The sequence below is a fragment of the Pollicipes pollicipes genome, unplaced genomic scaffold, assembly GCF_011947565.3.
Source record: "Pollicipes pollicipes isolate AB1234 unplaced genomic scaffold, Ppol_2.1 Scaffold_7262;HRSCAF=8765_pilon_pilon_pilon, whole genome shotgun sequence".
Taxonomy (NCBI): Eukaryota; Metazoa; Arthropoda; class Thecostraca; order Pollicipedomorpha; family Pollicipedidae; genus Pollicipes; species Pollicipes pollicipes.
Window position 1 is genome coordinate 6,033,985 of NW_023597055.1, and position 15,281 is coordinate 6,049,265.

At 45.7% G+C, this 15,281-nt stretch overlaps 2 long non-coding RNA genes across 2 annotated transcripts; both read left to right on the forward strand.

Annotated features, from left to right (window-relative positions):
- Nucleotides 1-2,716: 2,716 nt before the first annotated feature.
- On the forward strand, nucleotides 2,717-5,862 carry LOC119113714 (uncharacterized). Its single transcript, XR_005095938.1, has 3 exons — nucleotides 2,717-2,831; nucleotides 4,169-4,279; nucleotides 5,543-5,862. It is a non-coding gene; the product is annotated as an uncharacterized LOC119113714 (long non-coding RNA).
- A 4,017-nt stretch (nucleotides 5,863-9,879) lies between these two features.
- On the forward strand, nucleotides 9,880-11,071 carry LOC119113729 (uncharacterized). Its single transcript, XR_005095952.1, has 2 exons — nucleotides 9,880-9,992; nucleotides 10,743-11,071. It is a non-coding gene; the product is annotated as an uncharacterized LOC119113729 (long non-coding RNA).
- Nucleotides 11,072-15,281: the final 4,210 nt, after the last annotated feature.

The following is a 15,281-nucleotide window of genomic DNA, read 5'->3' on the forward strand; positions in this document are numbered from 1 at the left end:
TAATTTGTTTTTTTTGGTTTTTTATTAGTTTGTTCATTCCTTGTCAATTGCATAATTTGCTAATTTGTTTAATCTTTTTTCTCCTGGATATAAAGCTACAGTAGGGTGATTCGTGAGCGAAGGAATCACATACTTGAACAGATGCGTGTCATTCATAGTGTGTCGCATCGCAGCGACGAGTTTCTGAGTGTCACAGCGTGTCACTCGTGGCGTGTCGCATTGCGTGGGCAAGTTTCTGAGTGTCATAGCGTGTCATTCATAGCGTGTCACATTGCGGCGACACGTTTCTGAGTGTGATAGCGTGTCACTCATAGTGTGTCACATTGCGGCGACGAGTTTCTGAGTATCATAGCGTGTCACTTATAGCGTGTCACAATGCGGCGACGGGTTTCTGAGTGTCATAACGTGTCACTCATAGTGTGTCACATTCCGGCGACGAGTTTCTGAGTGTCATAGCGTGTCACCCATGGCGTGTCGCATTACGGCGACGAGTTTCGGAGTGTCATAACGTGTCACTCATAGCGTGTCACATTGCGGCAACGAGTTTCTGAACGGAAACTATAGTACATCCGTTGGTACTTGTGTACCTTTATATACCTGATATACCAAAACCTTATGGTATTCTCAAAACATACGTCGTGCGTTTAGCGCGTCCTTCTATATTTTACTATTTATAAGACATGCATCTGCTGTGAGTTGTACTCTTATAATGAATACGAGAGGACAGAAAACACAGGCATCGCTCAATGGAAGTGATTTTAGTGATATAAATCAAGTTCAACGTTTGATTTTCGATTTGACTCTCATGTTGACGTCATGCATAAAAAATAACAGCAGAAATGGGCTCCCTGCCATCGAAGTTCTCTCTACAACGGTCTCACACGACCGTCTAGGTCGGCAAAGTAAAAGTTCGAGACTGGATTAGCATTCTGAATTCTGAGAAATGTGCAAAGATGCGCCAGCAGCAAGACAAGGAAATTTGGCCTCCTATCTACATTGAACTGGTTACATAGAAGATTTCCGCTACTCTTTCGTGGCAGCTGCCATTGCAGGGTCTCATATAAAAAGTACGAGGATGACAACTATTCCACACGTGCGCGGTCAGGTGGAAACGTTTTCTACAGCGCATGCGTCGTGTATGTAGCACATGTTTATATAACTACAGTATATAACACATGCTGCCTCCGTGAGTGGCACTCCTACAGTGAGTGGAAGAGGACACTGCACGACATGTATCGATCAATCGAGATTATTTTCGTCATTCGTAATCATCTTTTTTTTCTTTTTTTCTAGGCCGTTACCCAAGAACAGGTAACCAGGAGTGCCCTCCCTCAATCCCAGCGACGCAGTCAACCGTACGTTAACACCAGAAAACATAAAATCAAGTCGCGGCACTCCCAGCTAGGAAGATGAAACAAACTTTAAAAAAACAGGCGAGGAGGTGGAGCAGACCCGAGGGAATTGTGTTATGTGAGAGGTAGGGAAAAATCATAGATGAAAAGGCTTAAAGTAGTCATTAGCAAAAATCAGCTAATGACAGCCCGCTACAACCGCCCAATAATCTACAACCACTCAATTCCCCGTGTTAGTAAGGGTTATACAGTCACAAGTCGGAGGGGGCAATTACCTGGTCATTTTTGTGCTGGGTTTTGGGCTGGATTTCCAGGGAGTCCACCCAGCTAAGCAGAGCTTGTTGCTGGGAGAACTCCCGGAGCTAGTGCCATGAATTTGGGTATATGTGCATGACTTTATATCAGAAATTGATTATGAAACATGAAGGAGGTCAAACATGAAGTGCGTTGGATATGTACAGCACAAGGATGGCAATGTCTTCAACTATGTTTGTTACGTTAATATGTGTTCACGAAATGCTTGCGGATGATGTTCTTAACGATGGTTTTCGATACAGGGATATAAGCTATTCTTGGAAAATATACAACCATAATGTCGTTCCACAGCTTAGGGCCAAGGCATAATGCTGTAAATAGTCTATAACTACGATAAGAGAAAGGTTGTTCTAAATGTTTTGCTCGCCTCATATCCATGTCATTGGATTCGTAGAGATTGTAAATTAAATCGAATGATGCAGGGAGCTGCGAAGTTAAAAATTTGTGCATCACAAATAACATTTGAGATTTAGCAACCTTTGACCTTTGACCGGCACCTTGGCCATGAATTTGACCCATTCGTGAAAACAAAGTGCAGAAATAGACTCCCTGTCATGGAAAATCTGTCAAAAATGGTGTCAAACGACCTTCTAATCCATCGATAGTAGAAAAAACGTTGAATGCTCAGATACCCAAGTGGCTACTAAGCTAATTTGGATCTCCAAGCAGCATGGAACATATTTCCGTGAAAAAAGTCCGCGGTACTCCACACTGCGAGGTGTCAGCAAGGAAGCATCAAAATGGCAACTCGACTATTAACACCATTCAACATCCTAATTCAACGAGGTGACTAACGCAACGTTTTATCACAATCTGTCGGTACGTTCCATGTACTTACATTCTGAATACGTTGCACGGGCCATGTCGGCATTGTCTTCTACGCCCTTCCCTGTGTGACTAAGCAGTAATGGTACGTTCGTAAACAAAGGTTATGGCTGATGATTTCACCTTGTTCTTGCAAATGTCGCCAGGCATGACAGGCTTGTTTGTTGACCTTTGGAGGGGACGGGATGATTGACGTCCCCTCCGCTTCCTGGTCCGTTTTTGCCAGTATAAAAAGCGACCAAAGGAAACATAGGCATATTCTGTTGAGTCGTCTATCACCAACAATGCGTCTGCTGCCATTGATTGCCGTGCTTTGTCTGGTGTTTGTGACCACTGAAGGTGGGTTTCTGGCGTTTTTCATGTTTGCACTTCAGGCGGTCAAGTAGAAATGTATATGTGTGGTACCTCTTTGGAAGTGAATTATTACGTTTTTTAACTAAGAGGCCGGTCCATTTATGACCTGTTAATTACCATGCATTTTTTGAAAGTTGGTGTCGAATTTGGTTTTTGAATTTGTACATTCGGCTATCAACTCATTTGCATATTTGCCTGAAAGTAACGGTGGCTTTGCCAGGCAAAATTGGCAAGTATGTGCTAAGCGTTCTCGACCTGTGCTTTTCCCTATTTCCACCTATTTTAGCCAAACCATTCTGTCTTTATTTTCAGATGTTCAGCATCCCTAGATGTTTTCAAGGAACTGCACAATTTTATGCCTGCTTTATCAAAAATTTTCTATAAGTTTTAAGCTAGATACTTTGTTCATTACTTCCAAGTCGTTCCATCATACTGCACTACCAATTTTCACCCTTTTCAATGATTTTCCACCTTTGCCAAAGTAGATGCCACTAGTAGGTGAGAACGGCGGGGACAGCATGTCTCCCAAAATTAGCTGGTGGGCCTTCTACCCCGCTTTCAGATTTTCTGTAAGACCGATGGTGCAGGCGCCTTCACAAGAAAAACTGTCAGCTTTAAGTCTCGCTTCCTCACTTTTCTAGGTCCACTTTTCTTTTTTTACCATGTTATGTCAGGTAAGCTGGTATGCTAATGATGGGAGTATTTTGTAGCAAACTGTCCCGCAAACTGTGATCCGAATACGCATCTAGGCAAACTATCCAGCTGCTAAAATGACCCGTCTGAAGCTACTACTCATAGTAGCAGCTGCTATATTGGGCAGAATCGCTCCGGTCGACTGAACCACCCCAAGATGTCTTGTAGAGGCACCCCCGGCATGTGTACCAACCGGGTGGTGCGAAATCAACGGGATTATTAATATTATTGTTCCTATTAAGCCGGGCGTGTCTGATCTAGATATCAGTAAAAGGTGCAAAAGGGTGAGATGATCCATTGCAGACCCCCGAGGGATGTGTTCGTGAGGTATTGGGGAGGGGGGGGGGATGGGCAATCACACCTCAACCAACGCAGGAGAATCACATATTCCCTGTGGGCGGTCACGATTGTATGGTGCCAAAGCTTTGATCGTAAAAGAGCCTTTTTGTTCCCTTCAGCAACATACTAGACCGCTAGTCATATGCCAGATGTGCGTCCCCATTGTCAGCACTCCAGACCGTCGTGCAAACAGAAGCTATGTCGTGCTAAGTGACTCCTTGAGTTCTAGCACGTCAAATTTGTGGCAGGCTTCAACCGTATTGGTGAAGTAACCAACTCACGTATTGCAGGTGGAAGGTGTTACAGCTTCGGCCAGGCGTGCGGAAGATGGAACAGGGATGTCTGCCGCTGGTGCTGGAAACCTCACAAGCGTCTCTGCTGTCTTTGGGGCGACACCTTCAGTACGTTCCAGCCGTTGCCGCCCGGTGCTGAGCAAGCTTGTAGCCATGGTGATGTTGTGGCGCTATTGCCTACGAAACCCCAGCTCAAACTAGGGTCTTGTTCATGAACTGTTGTCATGCATCACATCGATAGCTTACATGTAAGGTCTTCCCTTACGAGATGTGCTATTTAGTTCTAACATACGCTCGGTTGTGTGTAAAGTTGCCCCGGATGCTTTGTTTCTTCAAAATGGATTGCGAACGGCACATCGTAGTCACACCGACCCTTGCATAGCCGTAGATAATTGCTATGCAAGAATTAGACGTGCCTTCCACAATAGCTTTTAAGGTCGCTGACCTATTGCAGGCTAAAATAGGGCCGTGGCTCTCAGCGAATGTCATTTCAAGAAATTCTTATATTTGAAGCGACGACGAAGTGTTTGACGAAGCCATTCATCTCTGAGATAGTTAATCGTGCCATAAACCAATTGCATTTATAAAACAACAACTTCCATTGAAGTCGGCCAGGTATGAATGTCAGGCCGAAGTCAGAAGTAGCGTTTTATGTTCGAGGGCTTGCTTCAAGAAATAGCTTCTGGAGCTCATTTCGAAGTTAGCAAAGACAGGGATTGCAACATACATGATCCATGAACATCTAAATGTCAGGTTGAGTCACTGACCTAAAATGACCAAGATTAATATTTTGTTGTTAGGAACGTATTCCTAGCGGAGACTTTGATGATTTTTCAAGTGCAAAAGGGTCAGTCTTGTGTATTTGCGTTTGTCATAACCTTATTAAGGTCAGACAAGGTCACTGAACTTATATTGTCTAGATGCAAAGCAGTTGCACGAAAGGGTCTGGGGATACTAATCTGAAGTTCGATCTTGTTGACCTCGTTTGACCACAAAGTCATGACCTGGGAACCTATAATTTTGACACAAGTGATTTCACATATAAGCAGCCCATTCTCTTTATTTGGTGTTTCCAGCTTTCATACTTTTGATATCACAGGGTGTCAAACTGACACCACCCGAGCGAAGGATGCTTAACCGGTCACATCGTCGTGTGTTAAAGATGCGATTTGTGTTTCGTTGTATTCATTTTCATATCAAAACATCATCGTATCAGATGCGTTTTGGCATCGAAGTCATAGGATACTCGCCATGAATAATACGTTCTTCTAGTTACGATAAATAACGAAATATTATTTCATGTCACACACCACTTACTTTGTAATATCCACCATGCACCAATTGTGACGACAAATCAACCCCTCATTTCAGAGGAATGCAGAAGAAAATGTCGCTTCCCCCGTCGATGCAGCACATTGGGAGGTAGCTGTAGCAAAGGATGGTGCTGTATTCGGTGCAAAGGAAAACGTTGCAAGGGTTAACTGCACCACCTACTGTCGGCTGCCGCTGTCATCACGGGATGGATAACGACTGCAGTGATGTTGATATATCGCTGCATGCACACGGTATTCCTATTTTATGTTGAAAGCACGTTTGCAAGATCGTGTTCGATTTCCTGCACGTGTTTATGCGAACCGGACAGGCAGCTTCTTACGAGAGGGTGTTACATTGAATACAATTACGGGATCGTGTATTTGTTTACATCTGTTGTGCAAGTTTGAAATGCAAGGCGACAGTTCGCAAATGGTGGCCATTGAAGCACGGAATCGCAGAGGACACCAGACTGCAGTTGTCATGTCACAGCAGGCACCAAGAGATATCACAGTCCCACAGACCCCGCCCACCCCGAAGAACCGCGCCTATGCTGTGAGCAGTTACAGGCACGTGGTGTCAATGCTTTGATCGTAAAATAACCTTTTGATTCTCCCGGGCAGCGTATTGGACCGCTAGCCATATGCCAGACTTGTGCCACAGTTTTCAACGTTTTAAGCTGTCGTCGAAATGAGCATGAAATCGTGGTGACCCCATGGGTTCTAGCACGTCAGAGCTATGACAGGTTTCAATTGTGAGTAGGTATTGATACCACTGATGTTATATATAACCCACTGATGCGTATTAGGTCAAAGGTGTTACGAATTCGACGAAGAGGGCGGGAAATGGAAACCAGTTGTCTGTCGCTTACGTTAAGCCCTCGCAAGCGTCTCCGGTGCCTCCTTGGGCGGTGACACCTTCAGCACGGTCCAGCCGTTGCTGAGCACGTGTGTTACCAAGGTGACGTAGTTTTAATCTTACGCACTGCGAAACTCTCGCTAAAGCGGGGGGTTGCCTGTGAGATGTTCATCTATTCTTGTCATCCATAGCGTCAATAGCTCACACGTCAGTCCTGCCTTTACCTGATGCGTCGATAGCTCACACGTCAGTCCTACCTTTACCTGATGCGTCGATAGCTCACACGTCAGTCCTGCGTTTACCTGATGCGTCGATAGCTCACACGTCAGTCCTGCCTTTACCTGATGCGTCAATAGCTCACACGTCAGTCCTGCCTTTACCTGATGCGTCGATAGCTCACACGTCAGTCCTGCCTTTACCTGATGCGTCGATAGCTCACACGTCAGTCCTGCCTTTTCGTGGTGCGTCGATAGCTCACACGTCAGTCCTGCCTTTACCTGATGCGTCGATAGCTCACACGTCAGTCCTGCCTTTACCTGATGTGTTGCTCAGTTTTCTTAACGATGCGATCTGCGTCTCGAGTGTGTTGATGTTCCTATCATTACCTGCTGATATTAGCAGCTGTTACGCGTTGAAATTGTAAGATGTTTACCATGAGTAATGCGCTTTCATATGCAGGATAACTGATGAAATATTCGTTGGCGTTACACACCAAATCTTTTCTGATATACGCCATGCACCAATCGTGAGGACTGATCACTCTTTCGTTTCAAACGAACACAGGGCAAAACGCCGTCGCGACTATTGATACAGCACATTGGGTGGTAACTGTAACAAAGGAAGGTGCTGCGTCATCCCGCGAAAATGACGTATAACACCATGTGAATGAAGCTAATGCTCTGCGATAGTTGCCTAAGCCTACGCGGAGTCACGTCCCAGCTAAGTTGCGATGCGGTTTGGACCTACGCTGCCCGGCAAAGTCCTGCTTTTCAACGTCTTTTGCTTTGTCTCTGTGAGGGTCTACATTCGTTATTTCAACGTGAAAGGGGGTTGTATTAACACATTATCCCATCCCTCTTGTATCCGTTTGCGTTATAAAGAAACAGCGAATGGGGGCGAGGGTCGAGACACGGCAGTGATGTGAGATGATCGCTATCACGCTGTATGACTGCACATGCATGGCAGTCGGCGATTTTGTGTCGTGAACAAATCTTTCACATGCTCACTTCATTGGGTTATGTGGTAGAAAATAGGTTGAACTTACTTCAAATTATGCGAAAAACCAGCTTAAGGAGCCAAAGTATGCGCTGAGATATACTGCATACCTAATAGTTGTAATGGCGTTGCTCCCTGCTACCACCGGACATGTTAGGCACAAGAGGCGCGGAGCATAGTTTCTTGTAATTTTGTAAGTTGTAGTTTTTGAAGCCTGGCTACTGACCACGAAACATGGTTTCAAATCGCCTGCGCGCTAAGTCAGATGGGATATGAAATGCAGAAAATTTGATAACGAGGCTGAAGTCTTTCTGCAAAAAGCGCATGCATCGCTTCGGACGTCTACAGGTCCAAGTGCTAAAGTTGATACGCTTGTGCATCGGACTCAAGTCGGGCAAAATGTGTTTGAACGTTAGCTGTTATAGTCAGAACAAACGTTTTGAGCGTTTCGTCTGGAATAGCCTTGACAACATTTTGATTCCTTAACACCGAATGCTCTCCACGCGCTGGATTTGGAGGCGGCCTTCCACTGAACTCTGAGCGCTTGAAATTCCCCCGACGCACCGGACACATCCGCCACCACGTGTGTTTTTTTCAGTCTGGGAGCGAGGTACTGACGCGAACACAGCCAAACGATCCTGCCTTGTCCGGTAACCTTCGCCAGCGCAGCACTCGCGGTACCGCATCCCACCCTCGCGGTGCAGGTACTGCACCCCACGTCCGCGTAAATTTCCTGGATCGGCTTAGCAACACCCTGTCAGCAGCGAGTGCAGCACAACCTGAAAGTGTTCACGTACGCGTTGAAGACGCGCATTCAACAGCCAAATCTGACTTTTCGCCAATAATCTTCCGTTGTTTCGACCACTTGTTATTTCAGTTCAGTTTCAGTTATATTTCAGTTCAAAAGCTCATACGAATGTGGGACATACCCTTCCATTGTGTACAGCCAGGTCCATCGAGGAAGGCGTCGTTTGCGGCGGGATTGTGTATATTCACCATCTCAGCCAGCACGACTGGCATGGCCAAGGTTCGGAATCTACTGAAAATTAGTAAAGGGTTGCCTGATGCGTTCAGTGCAACAGACACAATAACACGCGCTCTGACTTCTGAACGTCGACATATGAACCCGCTTACGTTTCTTAACATCCATAATTGTGTTTACATAACTAGAGTTTACGTATTTTTTAGTGCCGTGGCACTCATAATAATACCCAGAGTAGACATGAGTATATATGATTTCAAGATCACAAAAATTTATTCAACGGGACCGAATGAAATTCACATGAATCTGTTTGAAAAAAGTTAACGATATGACCTAGATCTCAGGCCTTTTATTTCAACTTTGCATTGTGCGCGTTCCCACCTATTAATTCTACCTTTATTCTACGGAAATCCCCTGTCATATGTCGTCTTTACAATACAGTAATGCCATAAAAGAGAGCGAGTACCTAAGTAGCCGTCCCCTGCCTCAGAGCATGGCGTGTATTTTACGTATTTTGTCATTTGTATCTCACCAAAATAAGGCAGGTGTATGTCGACTGGTATGCGGCTCCATTGCATTGGTAATCACTTAGCTTTCTTTCCAAATTGGCATTAGTGTTCATTTGGTGCGTTGCATCCACCAAGCGTAGCTTCAGCTCCGCGTGATATGCGGATCACGACCAACATAGCCCTGGGTAGTTCATCGGGCTCGACGCTACGTTGATATGCGCCGACCCCCGTAGCACCAGCACGGCTACAAATGTAATGTGAATGTTACAACGTCATGTCTGGTTGATCCTGCAGTGTGACAATAAAACACCGGCAACGAGCCTCGGCAGCCGGTTCATATATTGAGCAGAATCGTTCTGGTCGACTGGACCACCCCAAGATGTCCTGTACCAGCACCCCCGGCATTTGCACCAACCGGGTGGTGCGAAATCAACGGCTTATTAATTTTATTGTTCCTATCAAACCGGGCGTGTCTGATCTAGATATCAGTAAAAATGCAAAAAGGTAAGACGATCCTATTCAGACCTCCGAGAGATGTGTTCGTGAGGTATTAGGGGGGCAACCACACCTCAACCAACCCAAGAAAATCATGTATTCCCTGTGGGCAGTCACGGTTGTATGGTACCAAAACTTTGATCGTAAAAGAGCCCTTTGGGTTCCTTCAGCAGCGCATTAGGCCGCTAGCCATATGCCAGATCTGTACCCCAATTGTCAGCACTCCAGACCGTCGTGCATACAGGCGTTGTATCGTGCTAATTGAGTCATTGAGTTCTAGCACGTCAAAAGTGTGGCAGGCTTCAACCGGAAACAGAGGTAACCAACCGGTGCATTGCAGGTGGAAGGTGTCGCAAATTCGGCAAGGCGTGTGGAAAATGGAACAGGGATGTCTGCCGCTGGTGTTGGAGGCCTCACAAACGTCTCTGCTGTCTTCGGGGCGACACATACAGTACGTTCCATTCGTTGTCGCCTGGTGATGAGCAGACGTTGTCGCCATGGTGATGTGCGACGCTATGAACTACGAAACTTCAGTTCAAACTAGGGGTCGTTAGTAACATGTTCATAAACTGTTGTCATGCATCACATCGATAGCTCACATGTAAGGTCTTCCCTTACGAGATGTGCTGTTTAGTTCTAACATAAGCTCGGGTGTGTGTGAAGCTGCCCCGGATGCTATTTTTTTCAAAATGGATTGCGAGCGGCGCGGCGTGGTCACACAGAACTTTGCATAGCTGTAAGCATTTAAAGGCTGGATCTTGTGCTATGCAAGATTTAGGCGTACTTTGCAAGGTCACTGACTCATTGAAGGCCCAAATTAGACCGTAGCTCTCAGCGAAGTCTATTTCTAGGAGTGGTGCATTTCTGAACCACTGTGGACTTGTGCTACACAAAACCCCAGCTAAAGCGGAGGTTGACTGTGAGATGCTTATCAACTCATGTCATACATGGCGTCGATCGCTCGCCCATCAGGCTTTCTCTCACGAAATGCGCTCTCCAGGTTTCTTAGAGATGCAATATGCATTTCGAGCATTGCATATGCTCATGTTAGCAGTTTTTTTTTAGTCATTGGATGGTTGTCATAAATGGCACGCTTCTGCATTTCACATTGGCTGACGTTATGTTCGTCGAAGCTACATCACCATGCTGGAGAAGATTTAACATCCACAAATCCTTGCGAGCGACCGTTCTCTAATTTCAGGTGAATGCGGGAGAAAATGCAGTTTCCCAAATACCTGCAGCACACTAAACGGCAACTGTCAAAAAGGATGGTGCTGTGTCTTCTGCAAAGGAAAACATTGCAAGAAAGGCTAGCTGCACCATGTGCTGCCGGCTGCCGCTGTCGTCAAGGGATGGATAACGACTGCACTGAAACCAGATGTGAAGTGACTGCAGTTACAAGGAAGACCCATGCTATGTTGGTGGCGTAACAGCAAGGTCGTACGTAATTCTTAACAGGTGTTTATGCGAACCGGACATTTAGCTGCTTGTAGTTGGGCTTTACGTTGAATACAATTACGGAACCAACTATTTGTTAGCATCTGTTGTGCCAGCTCAAAATGCATCGGCGCCGGTCCGTAAAGCATGGGTATTGTGGCGGGCAGTGCGAACGACACCTGGTCATCTGACAAACGGGTACTCGACGCCATCAGGTACAAAGTAGGTCATTTTCAGGTTGACAAAATGCCCATATCAGCGTCACATGGATCGACAGGTCCACACACAGACTCCTTTCCCGCTTAAGGTTATGGAATTCTAGGCACGTAATTCGTTGAAATTGAAAACATTGAAAACTCCAGTACTCAGAACATGGACGTTTTCTGCGGCGGTCGCCAACTCCTCGATTTCCTGAACCGCGACATTCTGAGCATTGATTTCTCTAATCCAAACTCTCTTAACTTTGACATTGTACCAGACCTTCGACACCGTAGCGGCCGAAAGGGCCTCGAACACCTGAACGTAGGCCACCTTAGCCCCGAATATTCCAACATCGACCTTTTGTGTCTCGGCTTCCCGAGCTTCCCAGGTCTGGACCTTGGCCTTCTGAGCACGACCTCCAGATCCTTGAACCAACCTTGAAGAAAATCGTCGGAAAGCGTAAATATTTGAGTTTTTCATGGTCCCTAATTGTTGCCTGGAAAATTTGGGCATTTCTTTGCATCTGTACAGTTTTGTTCACTAGTGCTCCCGTTTGACAGGCAACTTGGCATGTTCCACTCGTTAGGTAAGTAAAAAGTTTGATTATCAAGGCTTTCGGTGAGGATTTTGCTCCCTGAATATCACTTTTTCATCAGACTCCTTCATCCAGATTAATGAGCACGGGTTGATGACTAGATGAGTCAACTTCGAAGAAAAACGTAAGGGCCACCCTATAGCCATCATTTCTTCCAACTATTTTAACCTTCCTCTTGACAGGATGCGTGATGATCATTTTCACGTTCCATTTCCATCGTTTGTTTTTGGGTTTATTAGTGTTTTCATTTGATATGCAGCGCGCCCCACGCATGCTGTAACGCCATTACTCAAGCGAAACATTCTCTTAGATAGTTTTCCTACGTGATTTTGCCGTCCTAAAGATGGCACATATGGTTTCTGCAGCCATCAAAACGAGCATCGGTCGACGGTCTAATAAATTGCTGTAAAAAAGCGCACGGACAGCCCAATAGACAAAATGTTTTGCTGATCGTGTACGGCTTCCACTCTAGGCAAGGTAGGCTATATTTGCAAGCATCGCTACCTTCGCATCAGCATGAGTTTCCTCGAGATGATGCAGCTCGCCAGAATTTTGATTTCCTCGGGGAGATATTGGTCCGTAAAGTGCAGGAATGGTGCCAAATATAGACTGAATCTGGGGTCAGATACGCTACAATATGTTCCAGGGTAAAAATTGATAGTATATTATGGGTAATTTATGCATCATTCATAACTAAGTATGCAACGCTGAGCATTTAACGTAAAAGTTGTCTACTGGATGTCACTCTAAAGAGTCGCTGTGTTAGACGCTACAGGGGAGAAATCAAAGCCATAGTACGACATTTCATGTAATTCCCGTGCTAACGCCCACATACTTGAATACATCAGTCGTTTAAATGCGCGCTCAGGTGGGAGAGGTCAGATTGACCCCCCGAAAGCTTTTCCCGAATGGTTCCGAATGGCGCGGCGTAGCGGCGCCAAATTTTGCATAGCTGTAGACAACTGAATAGCGGATCGTTTGGTGACAAGAAAATTCGATGACATTGTCTCGGTCCCTGATCAGATGATGTTGTGAATGTCCCTGAAAGATGAAAAACTGTTGCAAAACAAGCTGCAAAAGTAAAGCCAGCAAGAGGAGTCTTTCTAGGGTGGTAAGAACCCTCAAGGTGGGAGTTAAGAGGTCAGACAGTGTATCGGATCCTTTTATTGTACAGAATGGTGTGCGTCAAGGAGGTAACGTCTCACCACTGCTGTTCAATGTGTACATAGTTTAGCTTCTTCGTGAGTTGCAAATGTTACCATCGCTTGTTATGTGGTGAAATGAACAGCAAATAAAGTAGTCTCTGCCGATAACACAGTGCTTTTATCTATCACGAGGAAAGGGCTTAAAGCGTTGAGTCGTAGCTGCCAAGTATTTGTCATGCGCAGGAATATTCAAATCAATGTAAAAAACTATGCATGTTTTTCAACTCTCAAAGGTCATATACAGTGCCACACCTGTTTAACTCTAAGCTCCCAAATATCATTGTTAATGAATACATAATAAGATGAGCGGAGAAGCTTAAACATAGGCCCTGTAGTGGCCAGTTCTCTCTAGAGCTTGAACCTCTACCTATGGATATCTGGAAACAGCTTCTATGGATATGTGGGAAACGATCTCACCTCAAGCAGTGCTTGTTGTGTGAGCTCTGACCCCTACCATCCGATCGCGCGATTCCAGGCAACGGCAGAATTTCATGGTATAAGTTTAACGTGCCGCAATGCTCGGCACGGTCCGCCTCGCCCTCTGACGTCACTTGACCTTTACCGCGGCTGCTGCCACCGGCCGCAGGCAATACCTGACAAGCGCAAATAGCGAGCGCTCAAAACGACCCGAGCGCATCCTGACATGGGTGGCAGAATCGGAAGGTATGAGCTCTAACCAACTGAACCAACGGGACGGGAAAGCCTTGTCCCATGTAAGTACCTATTTAGTAGCTGGAGTTCAACCAAAGACTCGTGTCCATTGAGAACAGCATTGTTGAGGCATTGCATGTAAGCGAAGTAGGGGTTAGTGGGGTCATCGCCAGAACATATGCGCATATCAGACATGCATATAATTTCATGGTATTAGACTTCCCGGGAGTCAGCAGGTCACATGTCTGGAACATCTTTTCGCTCACGTGGGTCGGTTTGTCCCGCGATCGCCACCAAATGCGCGAAATAGGTCATGACCCAGGATAATATCCTCCGACCTATCAAACAACTTCTGAGTGCGTCACCTTCTGTCTTCCTCTATGTTTGTGAGTGTGCTGCGTATATTTTCTATGTGTACAAAGATATGTGCCAGCCTGGTGGTGCGAAATAAACTGTATCATTAATATTATTGTCTCTTTTAAACCGGACGTCTCTGTAATCCTATAAATCTAATAAATCCATAAACGTCTCTAATAAATCCAATTATCCGTAACAGATGCATAAAGGCAAGATGATCCCTTTCAGACTCTCAAGGGGCGTGTGCATCAGGTATCAAGGCAGTAACCACCCCCCTACGCACCCAGGAGGATCATGCATTCCATGTGAGCAGTTGCAATCATATGGTGTCAGATCTTTGATGGTTGAACAGCCTTTTGGCTCCCTGGAACAATGAATACTCATGTGCCAGATCTGCGCCACAAATGTCAGCATTCTAGGCCGTCGTGCAAACAGAAGTCATATCGTACTGAGTGACTCCATGAGTACTAGCACATCAAAGCTGTGGCAGGTTTCAGTCGTATTGGGAAGTGAACCAACTCATGCATTACATGTCGAAAATGTTACAAATTCGGCCAAGCGTGCGGAAGATGGAACAGGGATGTCTGCCGCTGGTGCCGGAAACCTCACAAGCGTCTCTGCTGTCGTTCGGGCGATACCTTCGGTACGTTCCAGCCGTTGCCGCCCGGTGCTGAGCAAACGTGTCGCCGTGGTAATGTAGTTGTGACGCTATGGAGAACGAAACTTCAGTTCAGATTAAGGGTTATTGGTGACATGTTCATGAACTGTTATCATGCATCGCGTCGATAGCTCCCAATGTAAGCTCTTCCCTTACGAGATGTGCTATGCGGCATAACACGCGCTCGGGTGTGTGTGAAGCTGCCCCGGATGTTTTTTTTTTCTCAAAATGGATTGCGACCGGCGCGGCGTGGTCACACAGGAACTTTGCATAGCTGTAAACAAGACCAAGGCCAAAACCAAGCTATTTATTCGAGGGCTTGCTTGTTGAGGTAGTTTCTGGCGACCATCCTTGAACTTGGCAACGATTGGACATACATGATTCATGGACTTATAAAAGGTCAGATTAGATCACTGACATTAAAGACGAAGATTGGTATTTTGATGTATAAGCGCACTGTCTATGAATGTTAACGAATGTTCAAGATGCCATTAGCGTTTGGACTGTGTTCAATTTCAGATCATAGCATACCATGTCAGATGCGTTTTCGCGTCGAGAGCACTAGGAAAATTGCTATGAACAATACGTGCTTATATTTACGATAAATGACGAAATATTTGCTGACGTCACACACCA